This window comes from Heterodontus francisci, chromosome 33 (genome assembly GCF_036365525.1).
Source record: "Heterodontus francisci isolate sHetFra1 chromosome 33, sHetFra1.hap1, whole genome shotgun sequence".
NCBI lineage: Eukaryota > Metazoa > Chordata > Chondrichthyes > Heterodontiformes > Heterodontidae > Heterodontus > Heterodontus francisci.
Genome location: NC_090403.1, coordinates 50,401,278 through 50,417,640, shown reverse-complemented (window position 1 = coordinate 50,417,640; position 16,363 = coordinate 50,401,278). Strand labels below are relative to the sequence as shown.

Genomic DNA, 16,363 nt, shown 5'->3' with positions numbered 1-16,363 from the left:
CTCAGACCACCAGTCCCTTTATATTCATCTGCTCCCTGCCTGTTCTTCCCCTTAGTCACACTGACTTCATTATCTAGTTCCTTACAGGCTTTTGTTACTACCTCCTTACTGTCAACTGACCTCAATTGGTTCCCATCCCCTTGCCACATTAGTTTAAACCCTCCCCAACAGCGTTAGCAAAAGCACCTCCAAGGACATTGGTTCCAGTCCGGCCCAGGTGTAGACCGTCCAATTTGTAATAGTCCCACCTCCCCCAGAACCGGTCCCAATGTCCCAAAAATCTGAACCCCTCCTTCCTGCACCATCTCTCAAGCCACGCATTCATCCTGACTATTCTTTCATTTTTACTCTGACTATCACGTGGCACTGGTAGTAATCCTGAGATTACTACCTCTGAGGTCCTACTTTTTAACTTGGCTCCTAACTCCCTAAACTCTGCTTGTCGGACCTCATCCCGTTTTTTTACCTATATCATTAGTGCCTATGTGCACAATGACAACTGGCTGTTCACCCTCCCCCTTTAGAATGTTCTGCAGCCGATCTGAGACATCCCTGACCCGTGCACCTGGGAGGCAACATACCATTCGGGAGCCTCGTTTTCGACCACAGAACCGCCTATCTACTCCCCTTACAATCGAATCCCCCACGACTATAGCCCTTCCACTCTTTTTCCCGCCCTTCTGAACAGCAGAGCCAGCCACGGTGCCATGGACCTGGCTACTGCTGCCTTCCCCTGGTGAGCCATCTCCCCCAACAGTATCCAAAACGGTATACTTGTTTTGGAGGGAGATGACCGCAGGGGACTCCTGCGCTGCCTTCCTGCTCTTTCTCTGCCTTTTGGTTACCCATTCCCTTTCTCCCTCAGCAATCCTAATCTGCGGTGTGACCAATTCACTAAACGTGCTATCCACGACCTCCTCAGCATCGCGCATGCTCCAAAGTGAATCCATCCGCAGCTCGAGAGCCGTCATGCGGTCTAACAAGAGCTGCAGTTGGACACACTTCCTGCACGTGAAGGAGTCATACTGAGGGAGTATTGCACTATTGTTGTCTTTTGGATGTGATGTTAAAGCAAGTACCTGTCTGCTCTTTTAGGTGATGTAATAGATCCCCTGGCACCGCTGTCGTGGCCAATAATAGCCCTCAACCAACCGCTAAAAGCAAATTATCTGCTCACTACCACACTGCTGTTTGTGGGAGCTTGCTGTGTGTAAATTGGCTGCTGGGTTTCTTACATTACAACAGTGACTACACTTCAAAAAGTAATTAATTGGCTTGGATGCATTTTGGGACATCTCTCCCAATCTAATTGATTCTTTGCCAGAGCAGCAAACTTCTTATCTCCTGCAGTTTACAGGTCTGTAAAACTAGGGCACCACTTAACCATTGTTTCTTAGTTTACCTCAAGTCGTTGCCTGCACTTTGCAACCTTGTGAATGTTCAGTGCTGTGGGTGTTGCATCTTTAGCTGGGTTTGGCAATAAATAAAGCATTTGAGGTTCCCAATGTACAAGTCGACAGGTATCTCAAATGTAGCCCAAGAAGATGTGTAAACTTGGTGGAGTTCAATTAACAAAGTGTACTGTCTAGTACAGTTACATAACCCCTTAATGCAGTCTCGAGGTTCTTCACAGGAGTGCTATCAAATAAAATTTGACACCAAGCCACATAAGGAGATATTAGGACAGGTGACTGGGTTTTAAGGGAGCATCTTAAAGGAGGAGAGAGAGGTAGTGTGGTATCAGAAGGGGAATCCATAGTTGAGGACCTAAACAGCTGGAGGCATGTCTGTTAATGGTGAAGTGATGGAAATTGGGATGTTGAAGAGGCCAGAATTGGAGGAGCGCAGAGAAAGGAGGTTATAGAGATAGGGAGAGGTGTCCCCATTTGAACAATTTGTTTCCTGACTCTAGTGTTGTAAAAGGCTTCATGTTTAATATGACTGAGTCCTGAGGGATGTAGAGAGCTTCAGTTATACATTACATAGAATTACATAGAATTTACAGAACAGAAACAGGCCATTCGGCCCAACTGGTTGATGCTGTGTTTATGCTCCATATGAACCTCCTCTCAACCATCTTCATCTAATCCCATCAGCATAACCTTCCATTCCTTTTTCTCTCATGTAGCTAACCTCACTTCCACATAAATACAACAATGCTATGCACCTCAACTACTCTATCTGGTACAGAATTCCACATTCTTTCCACTCTCTGGGTAAGGAAGGTTTTCCTGCATTCCTTATTGGATTTATTAGTGACTATCTTATATTTAAATTTCATCATTCTGGATGTCCCCACAAGCAGGAATTTTCTGGGCCCTTTGAGGACGGGGTCAAAGGTGGAAAGGCTGGCACAATGGTGTGGGACGGTGTTGGGTGGTGTAACTGGTGCCTTCCAGCTACAATGCCAGTTTGCCAGTGGCAGGAAAGGTTGCAGACAGCCCGCCCACCCGGAGCCCAATTGAGTCATGTAAGCACCAGGCGGCCTCACAGCGGGCTCCGGGTGAGGAGCCCTCCATTTTGGACACTCTGCCCCCAGGGCCCAGCCACTGGGGCTTGGCTGACTGGCTCCGGTGCCTCCATACCCCATTCACCAGGTTGTGAGAGCACACATCCATCGCTGCGTCCTCTACCTCCAGGTGCAGCCCCAGCAATGGCCACCACTCCCAGTGGCGCCACTGAGGCTGCTGAGCTGTTGGCCCTCTGATTGGGCCGGCAGCTGTTTGGGATGGGCCGCTATCCTTAATTGGACAACAGGCCCGGCAGCAGCCACTTAATTGCCACCCATAAAATGCAGCCCAAGCCCTGTTGCCTGCCAAAGTAGGGTTGTTCCCTGGGCCTGGCAGCGGGACCCCTAATACTTTGGAAAAGTCCAGCCATTTTCTTTACATCTACACTCCATAATTTTAAAGATCTCTATCAGGTCACTCCACAGCCTTTTCTTCTCTGCATAAAAGTGCCTCGGCTTGTTCAGGCTTTCCTAATAGTTATAACTTCACAGTTCTAGCATCATCCTTGTAGATCTTTTTGTTTTCATCTTTTTCTCTTTGTAATATGGAGACTGGAACCACCCAGAGTATTGGCTCAACTGCTGTGAATTTCCAGCGTTTTAATTTTAGGATTTGCAGCATTGCCTTTGAACTCAAGATGCTAGGTTGTCCCGCACTCACAGCAGACAGCTGTATTCAAAGTGTGTAGGGTCAGAGGATCAGAGGCACAGTGCTGTAGCCCCTCTCTCTTCAATCTGAACTCCTCTGCTGGGGTTGTGTGTTCAGTGAACTTGCCCTATGAAGAACTGAGTACCAACATATGTCCTATTGCTCTTGGTTATAAACAATAAGGGAACCATTTAAAAAAAAAGTCTTTGTGCCTTTAAAAGAGTGATTGCCACCTTCTGTACTAAAAGGATGGATTTTCTGGGTCTGTGTTACTGATGGGGAATTTTAGGCACGAGTGTACTGTTTATGATATCTAATAGGCAGTAGGAGATGCTTCTCACCAGAGAGAGAATCTCAGAAAAGAACCACCATAATGTCTGCTTCAATGGGCTTCATTTCCTTTCTTAATCCCTAGCTTCCTCATTTTTGATTCGTTCCCCGAGATTTGAACCATCATCGCAGCAAACAATTTCAGTCAAATCAGCTTTAGCAATATCTCAGCGCCTGAGACATGGTATGTTATCAGCATTTCTCTGAGGATTTGGGGAATTCCTTAGCAGCCATTATTTAACTGATAAATACATCCTACTTATTTCAATTCAGAATGTCAGGTGCATATAAAGAATTACAAACATTGTCTTAGCAGACTGTGGGATGACTAATTACTGCTGGGGCAGAGGATTATAGCAGGTCTAGCAATCAGGAGAATTAATGAAATGTTCCTAAATGTTGGGTGTTGGCTGTGTCACTTCCTCGGAGAGGTTGTAATTACTATTCTCCCCTTTCCTTCAAGTCTGTTAACTGTTTCCATTAATTGTATATTAATTGTATGCAAGTGGTGGGCACTAACTAGGGATTCACTTGTGCCCCTACAAATAGGAATAGACTGAAACTGTGTTTGTTGGGTTATTTGTAATGAATTATCTCTGTAAATAAATGCTTATAAAGATTGGCTCCAATTCTATCCATCACCACCTGGCTTTTTGAAGTATAACAGTTTCTGCCCAGTATTTCTTGCTCAGTGTGTTGCCATTTGCCTTCATGATGTGCTATAATGCTTAATATAGTGATGGATATAATAGACCCTAAGAATTGACAGCCTTCTCTTTCAAGGAGCCAACACTGGCCTGATGGGCAGAATGGTCTGGTGCTGTGCCATAAGATACAATGAAAAATATGAACACTGGATTTGTCTGAGACACTCATCCCAATGAGAAGAGTATTTAGAAACACAAAGAATATTCCCTTATCTCCTCACACAACCTGCCTTGTTCAATACCATGAACAATACTTTAGGTCTGGCACAGGTACCACATTCCACTGCATTAAGGTGCCTGAGATACTGAGGCAGATCTGTGCAAAATTATTGCACAGAAAGAATGTCCTGTTACAGGCTCCATTACCTAAAATTCAAACAAAAAGGTGACAAAATGTTGTATGTGCTCAGAGTGCAGATTCTGAATCTGTTTGGAACCAAATTGCAAAGTACAATAAACAGAGGCTGTGTATGGAAGAAAGCTGAACCGATAAAGAGAGCTGAGACTTTAGACAGAGTAATGGAGGGAAACAGCTGGTAGCGAAAGAGTTTTATATTTCCAGTCATTGTAATAGAGTCAATGAAAAGGTTTTGCATGATCTGACAGCACTTTAAAGGATCATTTAGCTCAGCATTATCTGTTTTTAATCTCTTGTAAATAAAAATTTTAACTCCCCCCCCCCACCTCAAAAAAACTTCTATTACTGAATAATACCATTCTAAATGAAATGGAACTTTTTTGCTTCACGGTCCCACTGTCGATTATCTTTTATTGAAGTTGGAAGAGCAGTGGGATTTGGATCTTAGATTGGTGTAACACTGCAACAGTTCTAAGTAATCAATTGTATATGAAGCATTTTAAAACATTATTGAACCTTGTGATGAGGAGCTGTTTGAATGAAGTTCTCTCTTTATAAACCAGCAGAAATGCAATTGAGTGTTTTTAATTGATTTTTCACAGACTCTGGGTTCTTGGTGCAGCAGAATCATAGAATAGAATCACAAAATCATACAGCACAGAAGGAGGCCATTCACCCCTTCGTGCCTGTGCTGGCTTTCTGAAAGAGCTCCCAATTACTGCCACTCTCCCTACATTTTTCCCATAGCCCTGCAATTTTGTTTTTCCTTTTTTGGATATAAATCCAATCCCCATTTGAAAGTTACTATTGAATCTGCTTCCACCACAATAATAAACAGTTATTAATTAGATGTTCAGTACCTGATCAGCATTCCATCCAAAACCCCAGATACTTCATGCAGGTGCCCTTTCTACCCTTCTCTATCAGTGAACTATCCATAGGGGATTTCACATCAGAACCTGATTATGTCCTTACCTGAAACCCATGTACATGGACACAGAGAGTTGTCTGAGGCTGTGGAATTCACTTCTGGGGTTAGTGGTTGAAGTAGAATCTGAGTCAACATTCAAGATTAGACTGGATAGGTGAATGACGGAAAAGAGGTTTAAGAACTATGGCAACCGGGTGGGCAAATGTGATTGGAATTAACACCCAAGAGGGTAAACATCAACAGGGACTGGCTGGGCCAAATGGCCTGTGTCTTCTATGTATTTATTCCTGTGCACTCAGCATGGATCAGCAGATAGTGTTGAGGACTTAGAGCTTTAGCCCATTCTCTTCCCCTCCTCTGGCATTGAGGCTACTTTCAGGCAATAGCTAGCAGGTTAGAGAACAACCCATGCTCCACCCCAGCTGAAATCTGGGACCATTACACATCTGTACAGCTCAGCCCAACACCATTTACTGACTGTGATTGAAGAGCTCAGTTATCATTGTTTTGTAATGTGCCATTTCCCCTACGTATAAAATCATTTGTGTGACTGAGTCATCCTCCAACCTCAGCACAGTTCAACTGTGTTAATGTCCTTTACAATTCATCGCATTAAGTGGAAAATAGGAAGGTAGGAACCACAAAAGGGCCATTCAGCCCATCTGCTCCTTCCCATTATTTAGCTCATGTACTGGATCCACTCAGACCAAGTTCATCTGGTTTCTGCCTTGCCACTGAGCTTGTATCATATTCCTTTATTCCTTATTGAATTGGAATCTGTTCATTTAATTTTTGAATTTCACTGTCGCTGGGCCAAAATCCTGGAACTCCCTTCCTAACAGCACTGTGGGTGTACCTACCTCACATGGACTGCAGCGGTTCAAGAAGGCAGCTCACCACCACCTTCTCAAGGGCAATTAGGGATGGGCAATAAATGCTGGCATAGCCAGTGACGCCCACATTCCATGAATGAATAGAAAAAAAGCCAAGCTTTTCTTCTCTGCGGTAGCTTTCTATCTTTTCCAGTCAACTTGCAGTCACCAGGACCTGTGTCATTGGAAGTGACAACAGTGCCACATCAGCACACAGTCTGCTCTGTAACTCTGCCGGTCTGGCACTGCAAATGACACTGCTTGGAGAAGGTGGAAAAACTTTTGGCTGGACATTATGCCAATGCGATTAGTGCCTGAACTCAGAGCTATCCAACAGACCGTTAGGGAGCAGCCACTTTTCAACTTCCAGATGAAACGTTGGATCATCCATAATCTGTATGGCTCAGTCATACAATACATGGTGCAGCAATGCAGTTACTGACTAAAGAGCTCAGTTATCATTGTTTTGATAGGAATCCAATGTGCCATTTTTTACTTAGGGAGTGGTAAGAATTTGGAACTTGTGACCACATGAAGTAGTTGAGGTGAATAGCATAGAAGCATTAAAGGAGAAGTGACATAAACACAACGGATAAAGGATTAGAAGGATAGTTTGATAGTGTGAGATGAAGGTAGGAAGAGGCCCAGATGGAGTACAAACAATGCCATAGACTGCTTGGGCTGCATAGCCTGTTTCTTTGCTGTAAACACTATGAAATACTATGCTATGAATATGTGAAGTTACCATTTTAAGCAAAGCATTAACTAGAATTTTAAGTTTAAAAATCCTTATGGTAGCCAATTTTCCATTTGTGTAGGTTTTCTCCTGCCAACTATTTTCGATTAGAAATATAGCTGGCAGTTGGAGGCCTGTAAATATGACTATGGATGCCCGCTTGCATCACTGATAGGGAGACACCTAGTAACAAGTCAGAAAGCAATCATGGATTAAGAAGCTTAAAGATGCAGCACCTTACACTGACATATCAAAGAGGGTCTCTGATGTCTCATTGGGTAGGTGAACTGTACAGTGTAACATTGAGCCACACATAGTGGAAAGGTGTTACGTTCAGTCCCTGGTCACTGCTAAGTTAACTGATCCTAGTCAGGGCAGTGATCATGGTCCCACAATTGGCCTCAATTACCCAGGATTAGGGAATGGAAAAATCTAGCAGGGCTTCTGTTGTTAATTATCCAATGACCTTTGCTGAAAGTACACTTGCGTGGATGTCTGGCAAGGAGCTGGGTTAGCTGATGACTAGCCTGCAGGACCTTGCATACCAAGTCATGCCACCTGGATGAGGAACAAGAGCACTGCAGATGCTCCTGCAAACATGTCCAACTTAAATCAACAGTTTCAGAGGGAGAAATCTTTTAAATAAATTTTCAGGATGTGGGCATAGCTGGCATTGCCAGCAATTATTGCCCATCCTTTGTTGCCCTGAGAAGGTTCGTGGTGAGCCTTTTTCTTGAACTACTAGTAGCAGTTTGATACAACTGAGTGACTTGCTAGGCTGCTTAAGAGGGCAGTTAAGAGTCGACAACTGCGACGTGTGACTGGAGTCACATTTAAGGACAGCAGATTTCCTTTTTGCAAAGTGAACCTGGGGGTTTTTATGACAAACTGACAGTTCTAAGGTCACTTTTTAAACTGAATTCAAATTCTCAAACTGGTTTAAAGACTGACATTCTCTGGATTACTAGTCCAATAACATAACCACTAGATTATGTACCCATATCTATCTGTCAAAGCTAGGAATTTAAGAAAATCTCCTTCCTATTATTAAATAGGTTCTTGTGCTATACTAGTTTCCTATACTAGTTTCCCAGGCTATTGGCATTTTGGCACAGAGCTTTGCACAAAAGGAGCACTAAGCAGAATATCAGATGTGGAGGTTAGTGTGTCTGTTTTAGGACCCACATAAGCTTTCTCTCCATTGGCTGAATGACCTCAGATGCTTGATCACAAGCAAATCACCCATCCATCCAGGATTCAGCATTCAAATGAGGTGCGACTAAATTAACATTTGGAAATATACACAAACTTTTCAGCACAGCTGCAGGACACTGAACGCCACAAGGAAAATTAATTACTCGAAGGATTCCAGATTGTGTTGTTCTTTTATCCTTGGAACTCACTCAGCCAGGCTAGCAACTGGACCATGTTGCCTAAATGAGCTGCTCAGTGGGAATAAAACAATTTAACTCTTACACACAAAAAAAGTGTTTGTCACTCAAGCTTCCAGTTTTGCAGCACAATCTCAATTAACAGAGCCACAGGAAACACATGTCAAACTGATTGTTGGTAGGGGCCAACAGATCTATTTGATGAATGGCTCTGGTTGACTGCTAATAGTCTGCATTGCTAAGTTGCTCATCAGCAAGGGGGAAATGGATACTTGCTTTGGATGAGGAATCACTGCACTGGTGTCTTTCCATTTCAAGTTATTAGAGGCAGCTGAGACATGGCTTCCATTCATCTGGGAGGCCCGGTTTGGATGGCCTCATGATCTGAGGTTGGGATCGAGTCAGCAGCAGAAGGTTGGTATATTTTTTGTTATGACTGAGGCAGCAGAAGTGCACTGTTAATTCAGTCTCACTTCTCCACAGGTCACAAAATATTATTTAAACTTTCCCACTTATTAATATGATTAATCATATACTCTATTTTCCCAGAAGAGAACACACCAACCAGGTTTCTTTACTGAACAACAAAATGATCTGTTTATTCTAAAACAAGTTTTAATTAGTAATGAAGTAAAACATAAACATAAAGATTAAAATTTTTAAAGTCCCAACATTAAATTTTAAAAGTCCCCTTTTTACCTTAACCAAATTTTAAATTCCCTTTATACCTTAGTCCCTTCACACTCACTCACACATATATCGAAAAAAAATAAAAGGGATTTTTGAATCAGAGCTCCGTTACAGACAAAAAGCATTTGGGTTAACTACTTGCTCATTTTTGAAGGAAACAGCAGGTGAGATATGGTGTTTCAAACTGGCATATAGCCTAACTTCCGAGTACATGTAGACAGGTCACTAGAATCTTCAGAACAGTTCTTTTCAGGCAGTGTTGAGAATTATCTTTAGCGGTCTTTCTTCATATACAGGAAACAAGGTGAATTGACACAATGGACTTCTCAGAGTCTTTTAGGGAATTGCTGGAAAGCGAGCTGGTTTGTAGTCTTCTAATCTTCCTTGGAATTCTCTCCTTCTCCTGCTGCAGACTTGCCTTTTTCTCCTTCCAAAAGTTAAAACCACACTGACACACAACCAGAAGGCTTGTCAGTTTTCTGGGATCCCAGATGTGCTCTGCTGCGACTGGGCTTGTCCAATCAAAGCAGCTCTTGTCACTTCTCTGCCCCTGTTACTAGGGTTTCTGTTCCATGCCTATCCCAAGCCATGTGACAACCAGCAACACTGTTGCCAAATTGGTTCTTTCAGTGCCCGCTTGATTAAAAAAAATGTATTCTTTTCTTTTCTTGTTCTTTTCTTGTTCTTTTAGGCGACAGGTTTAGATAGAGGATTTGGATCGGCGTAGGCTTGGAGGGCCGAAGGGCCTGTTCCTGTGCTGTAATTTTCTTTGTTCTTTGTTCTTTCTTTGTATTCAATATAATTATAAATTCCTTGTTAAAAATACTTTTAACAAAAAACAGAATCACTTTCATAACATTTTCCAAAGTTTAATCAAGAGGTTTTATTAAGAGTTCACAAGTGCACTTTACACATTCAATTCTTGGTTTGGGATCCACCTATCCATCTTGAATGTCGATATAATTTCAATATTAACCCTCAAAGGGTATTTCACAACCTCATACTCAATGCAAAAAGTTTCTTCCACCTTTTGTTCAAAACTTTTTACATTTAATCGTGGATCCATGTCTCTTTGATCCTGGCCCCTCAATTGTTTGAAACAGTTTGCTTCCATCTACCCTGTGCCATAATTGAAAACACTTCTGTTTTATTGCACAGTAATGTGTTACCTGAATGAAAAATGATCATATTTTGAGTTGTCTGTGATGTATGTGAACCTGCAGCTTGCCAACAATTATAATTTAAGTCTCATTGCCCTTTAAACCCTTTACTTTCCTTCATCAATTTTTACTTGACCTTTTAAAATAAATGTGGAAGATAGCCAGACCTAGAGCCATCTAAAAGTAGCTCCTTTATTGATTTTCTGTCATCTGTTCCATGGCCAAAAATGCAAACAAACCTATAAAAACTCTGATGATGTTGCACTTCCATCTATATTTCTCACAGTGGACCTGACACTTGACAAATCAACAGCAAGGTCTTCAAATGAAAGGTCCCTTAGAAACATAGAAAAATGGGAGCTGGAGTAGGCCATTCAGCCCTTTGAGCCTGCACCACTATTCAATACGATCATGGTTGATCATCCAAACTCAGTACCCTGTTCCTGCTTTCTCCCCGTATCCCTTGATCCCTTTAGCCCCAAGAACTATATCTAACTCTTTCTTGGACATATTTAATGATTTTTCCTCAACTCCTTTCTGTGGTAGAGAATTCCACAGGTTCACCACTCTCTGGGTGAAGAAATCCCTCCTCATCTCAGTCCTAAATGGTTTACCCCTTATCCTTAGACTGTGACCCCTGGTCCTGGACTCCCCCGCCATCGGGAACATCCTTCCTGCATCTAGTCTGTCCAGTCCTGTTAGAATTTTGTAGGTTTCTATGAGATCCCCTCTCATTCTTCTAAACTCTAGTGAATACAATCCTAATCAACCCAATCTCTCTTCATATGTCAGTCCTGCCATCCCAGGAATCAGTCTGGTGAACCTTTGCTGCACTCTCTCCATAGCAAAAATATCCTTCCCCAGATAAGGAGACCAAAACTGCACACAATACTCCAGACGTGGTCTCACCAAGGCCTTTTATAATTGCAGTAAGACATCCTTGCTCCTGTACTCAAATCCTCTCACTATGAAGGCCAACATACCATTTGCCTTCTTCACTGCCTGCTGCACCTGCATGCTTATTTTCAGCAACTGGTGCACAAGGACACCCAGGTCTCACTGCACCACCCCCTTTCCCAATCTATCACTGTTCAGATAATCTGCCTTTCTGTTTTTGCCAACAAAGTGGATAATCTCACATTTATCCACATTATACTGCATCTGCCATGTATTTGCCCACTCACTCAACCTGTCCAAATCACACTGGAGCTTCTCTGCATCCTCCTCACAGCTCACACTCCCACCCAGCTTTGTGTCATCTGCAAACTTGGATATATTACATTTAATTCCCTCATCTATATCATTAATATATATTGTGAATAGCTGGGGTCCTAGCACTGATCCCTGCGGTACCCCACTAGTCACTACCTGCCACTCGGAAAAAGACTCGTTTATTCCTTCTCTTTGTTTCCTGTCTGCCAACCAGTTCTCTATCCATGTCAGTACCTTACCCCCAAACCCATGTGCTTTAATTTTGCACGCTAATCTCTTATGTGGGACCTTATCGAAAGCCTTCTGAAAGTCCAAACACACCACATCCACAGGTTCTCCCTTATCTATTCTACTAGTTACATCCTCAAAAAATTCCAGTAAATTTGTCAAGCATGATTTCCCTTTCGTAAATCCATGTTGACTTTGTCCAATCCTGTCATTGTTTTTCAAGTGCTCTGCTATTACATCTTTTATAATGGACTCTAGCATTTTCCCCACTACTGATGTCAGGCTAACCGGTCTATAATGCCCTGTCTTCTCTCTTCCTCCCTTTTTAAAAAGTGGGGTTACATTAGCTACCCTCCAAACCATTGGAACTGCTCCAGAGTCTATAGAATTTTGAAAAATGACCAGCAATGCATCTACTACTTCTAGGGCCACTTCCTTAAATACTCTGGGATGTAGATTATCAGGCCGGGGGATTTATCGGCCATCAATTCCATCAATTTCCCTAACACCATTTCCCTACTAATACTGATTTCATGCAGTTCCTCCCTGTCACTAGACCCTATGTTCCCCAACATTTCTGGGAGGTAATTTGTGTCCTCCTTTGTGAAGCCAAAACCAAAGTATGTATTTAATTGGTCTTCCATTTCTTTGTTCCCCATTATAAATTGCCCTATTTTTGACTGTAAGGGACCCACATTTGTCTTCACTAATCTTTTTCTCTTCACTTATCTAGAGAAGCTTTTACAGTCAGTTTTTATGTTCTCTGCAAGCTTACTTTCATACTCTATTTTCCCCTTCTTAATCAATCCCTTTGTCCTCCTTTGCTGAATTCTAAACTGCTCCCAATCCTCAGGTTTGCTGCTTGTTCTGGCCATTTTATATTTCTCCTCCTTGGATCTAATACTATCCCTAATTTATTTTGTAAGCCACGGTTGAGCCACCCTTCCCGTTTTATTTTTGTGCCAGACAGGAATGAACAATTGTTGTAATTCATCCATGTGCTCTTTAAATGCTAGCCATTGCCTATCCACCGTCAATCCTTTAAGTAACATTCCCCAATCTATCATAGCCAATTCAATTTTCTCCCAAGCAAAATCAAAAGTCATGAGGCTAATGACATGGCGGAGCAGCAGGTGTTTCAAATGAAAATCCATTTATCACGCCGGAAGAGAGTTACAGCACCAGTGGATCACCAAGGGAACTGTTCAAACAAGGAAATCATCAGAAAATGCATCTACCACTTTAAGTGATTGACTGCATATCTTCCTCAATTAATGGGCAAAGTCCCAAACACGACAGCAATTGCAACTTCGCTGAGAACTTAGCTGGCTTATGACCAGAAATGTGGAAAGATAAACCCACAGTACCAAGAGGAAGCCATTTATATTTGCCTCCAGAGACCAGATAGCAGTCCACCTCATGAGATTGGTCTCAGTACCTCTGGAGACATCCTTATTGCCTCTTGCAATGTTGCCCCAAGACATGGATGAAACTCCATTATCAAAGCAGAAACTTCGAGTGATAAAAATGCACAGTTGAAAGGATAATGGAAGCAGATTCGATAATAAGTATCAAAAGGGAACTAAATAAATACATGAAGTGGAAAAATTTGCAGGCCTATGGGCAAAGAGCATGGGGTCGATGGAAGTAACTGGAAAGCTCCTTCCAAGAGCCGGCAACAGCATGATGGGCAGAATGGCCTCCTTCTGCACTCTATCATTGTACAATGTTATGAATATAGCGTACAGGTGTTTCAATATGGGCTAGCACTTCTGTGCTATCACATCTGGACAGCATTGTACTGTATTGCCCTACAACACACAAAATTTTCAGTAAAATTTCCTGGGAAGGAAAACAGCAAGTTATCCATCCTCCTCAGGAATGACATTGCATGGGAGAAACACAATGCTTTCAGAATGCAAAAATGACAAAATCAGAGGCTATAAATATAAGACAGTCGCAAATAAATCCAATAAGGAATTTAGGAGAAATTCCTTTGCCCAGCGGATGGCAAGAATGTGGAACTCGCTACCACGTGAGTAGTTGGGATAAATAGCCTATATGCACTAAAGGGGAAGGCAGATAAATATGAGGGAAAAAGGAATAGATGGATCTGCTGATAGGGTGAGATGAAGTAGAGTGGAACAAGTCTTGTGTGGAGCATAAATACCGAGATGGACCAGTTGAGATGAATGGTCCATTTCTGTGCTGTAAATTCTTTGTAATTCTATGATTTGGATCATCACATTACACTGTTTGGTAAACTTTCACCTTCCAACCTCTTGCACCATTGCTACATTTCATTATTACTACTTTCATATTTTGCCCTGTGAATGTTCTTCTCTCCTTCCCTGCACCTTCCGCTGTGCCTTTCTTCTCCTTGCATCTCATCAGTGTTCAAATCAAACTGCAGCTCCTACTCTCAATCTTTCTCACATTATTCCTCAGCATCCCCTTCCACCTGCAATCTTCAGAGCTCTAAAGCTCGAGTTTAGCAACACCTACACACACTGTTTTTTTCTCCTACTTTTTCCAGCTCTTGAGTGACAGCTTGGTTCAGTGGATAGTACTCTATACTGACAGTGCTCCTTTATGTTTTGATAAACTATCACCAATTACAGTGAATGCAAATTCTGCTGTTTCACTGAAAAGGCAAACGAATGGCTTTTTTGGCTCATCGTGAAATTGATGCTGAAATCCACTACTCTGGCTCACACACACACACAGCTTTAAACCTATTTTTTAAAAACAGCTTTCGAGCAGTCTTGAGAGCAGTTAAATGTAGGGAGCAGTTTGACAGCTTTTTAATGTCGTGATGAACAAGTCAGAAGCAGTTATTGCTTTCAATGCAGAGTACAGTTACAGGTGCTGTACTGAGAGTAGATGAGGTCCTTTATAAGGTCATACATACATTTCTGTAATGCACTGATTTGTCCAACAAACTGAAATTATATAATGCCACGAACATTTGAAAAATTCAAGGCACTGCACAGGTCAAGGAATCAGTATGCAACTATTTAATGTTGATAGTCCAATTGGCTCAAGAAGTGGCAAGTAAAGGCCTAAATTACTAGAATAAGTTTATCTGCCACAAATGAATAGTGTTTCTCTGAGAATCCTCGGTGAAGGGTCAAGCTCAGAGAGCAGGACACCCCAAACGTTGAATTGAGGTGCAGAAAGCTGTGATAAATCAAGAAATAATATATTTTTTTAAGTCTTATCAATAAAGTTTGCCAAATGCAAAAGTGGACATGGTAGTCGACTAATTGATTGAAATGTCATCTCAAGGGAAGCCAAATGAAGTTGTCATCTGGCGGCCAAAGCAGATAACATATAGAACAATAGTGTTAGCAAGCCAATAAATACAAGAAAATCCAGAATGTGGAATTTGAAACACGTTAAGTGCAGCATGCAACATACCCAACAGATAGATATCTGATGGCTTGGCAGATGTTGGGATCCTAGGATGTAGGATTGTTGGAGCATTCCTTCATTTATTAGAAGATATTTATCGTCGGTCATTTTATGTTCTCAATCCTAAATAACTCTCAGAAAATGCTCATTATTGGAGTCATAAACAGGTTCTCTTTTTCCAATTTTCTTCCCTTCCTTCCTGTAGGCACAGAGTCTTGCTAGTGTACCTGTCTATGAGTGTTAACTGCCCTCAAGTACCCACCAATTCTTCATCTGTAAAAGCTAGAGAGTGGATGCTGCAAGACATTCAATTATGAGGGGGTCCATTGCCAATGAGCCTAATCCTCTCCTGAACCAGCATCTGCATAAATGCACTTTCCAGCCGGGGCCAGTGAATGACAAACAGTAAAGGGAACTTTCATTCTCCATGGTCTCTGGGACCAATGCCAACGTTTCAAATTATTGGGTTTTGGCCATGGTGCATCTGTGACACAGGGCTACATCAAATGGTGCATTTACCCACTGAGCATCCAGCGATCCAATGAAGCAGCTACAGGAATTTCAATCAAAGGGCAATTGTAGGTAGCATCTACTGCAATTTTCTGAAAATCCTTCTGCTGGGTGCAGAATCCTGTTGATGGTCTTGGAACATAGGAAATAGGAGCAGGAGTAGGCCATTCAGCCCCTTGAGCCTGCTCTGCCATTCAACTAGATTATGGCTGAACTTCTAACTCAATGCCATTTTCCCCACACTATCCCCATATCCCTTGATATCTTTAATATCTAGAAATCTGTCAATCCCTGTCTTGAATATACTCAATGACTGAGCCTCCACAGTCCTCTGGGGTAGTGAATTCCAAAGATTCACCTCCCTCTGAGTGAAGAAATTCCTCCTCATCTCAGTCCTAAATGGCCTATATCTTAGACTGTGTTCGCTGGTTCTAGAGCTCACCAGCCAGGGGAAACATCTTTCCTGCATCCATCCTATCGAGAATTTTGTATGCTTCAATGAGATCACCTCTCATTCTTCTAAACTGTAGAGAATACAGGCCCAAACTCCTCAATCTCTCCTCATAGGACAATCCCACCATCCCAGGGATCAGTCTGGTGAACCTTCCTTGCACTCCCTCTTTCTCGAATATAAAGGCTCCATTTGGATGACTTGTTCAACAATTC

General features: G+C 42.2%; 1 protein-coding gene across 1 annotated transcript in view; it reads right to left on the bottom strand.

Annotated features, from left to right (window-relative positions):
* LOC137347956 (plexin domain-containing protein 1-like) overlaps positions 1 to 16,363 on the bottom strand; it is a 467,720-nt gene that overhangs the window by 435,310 nt on the left and 16,047 nt on the right. The window lies entirely within an intron of this gene.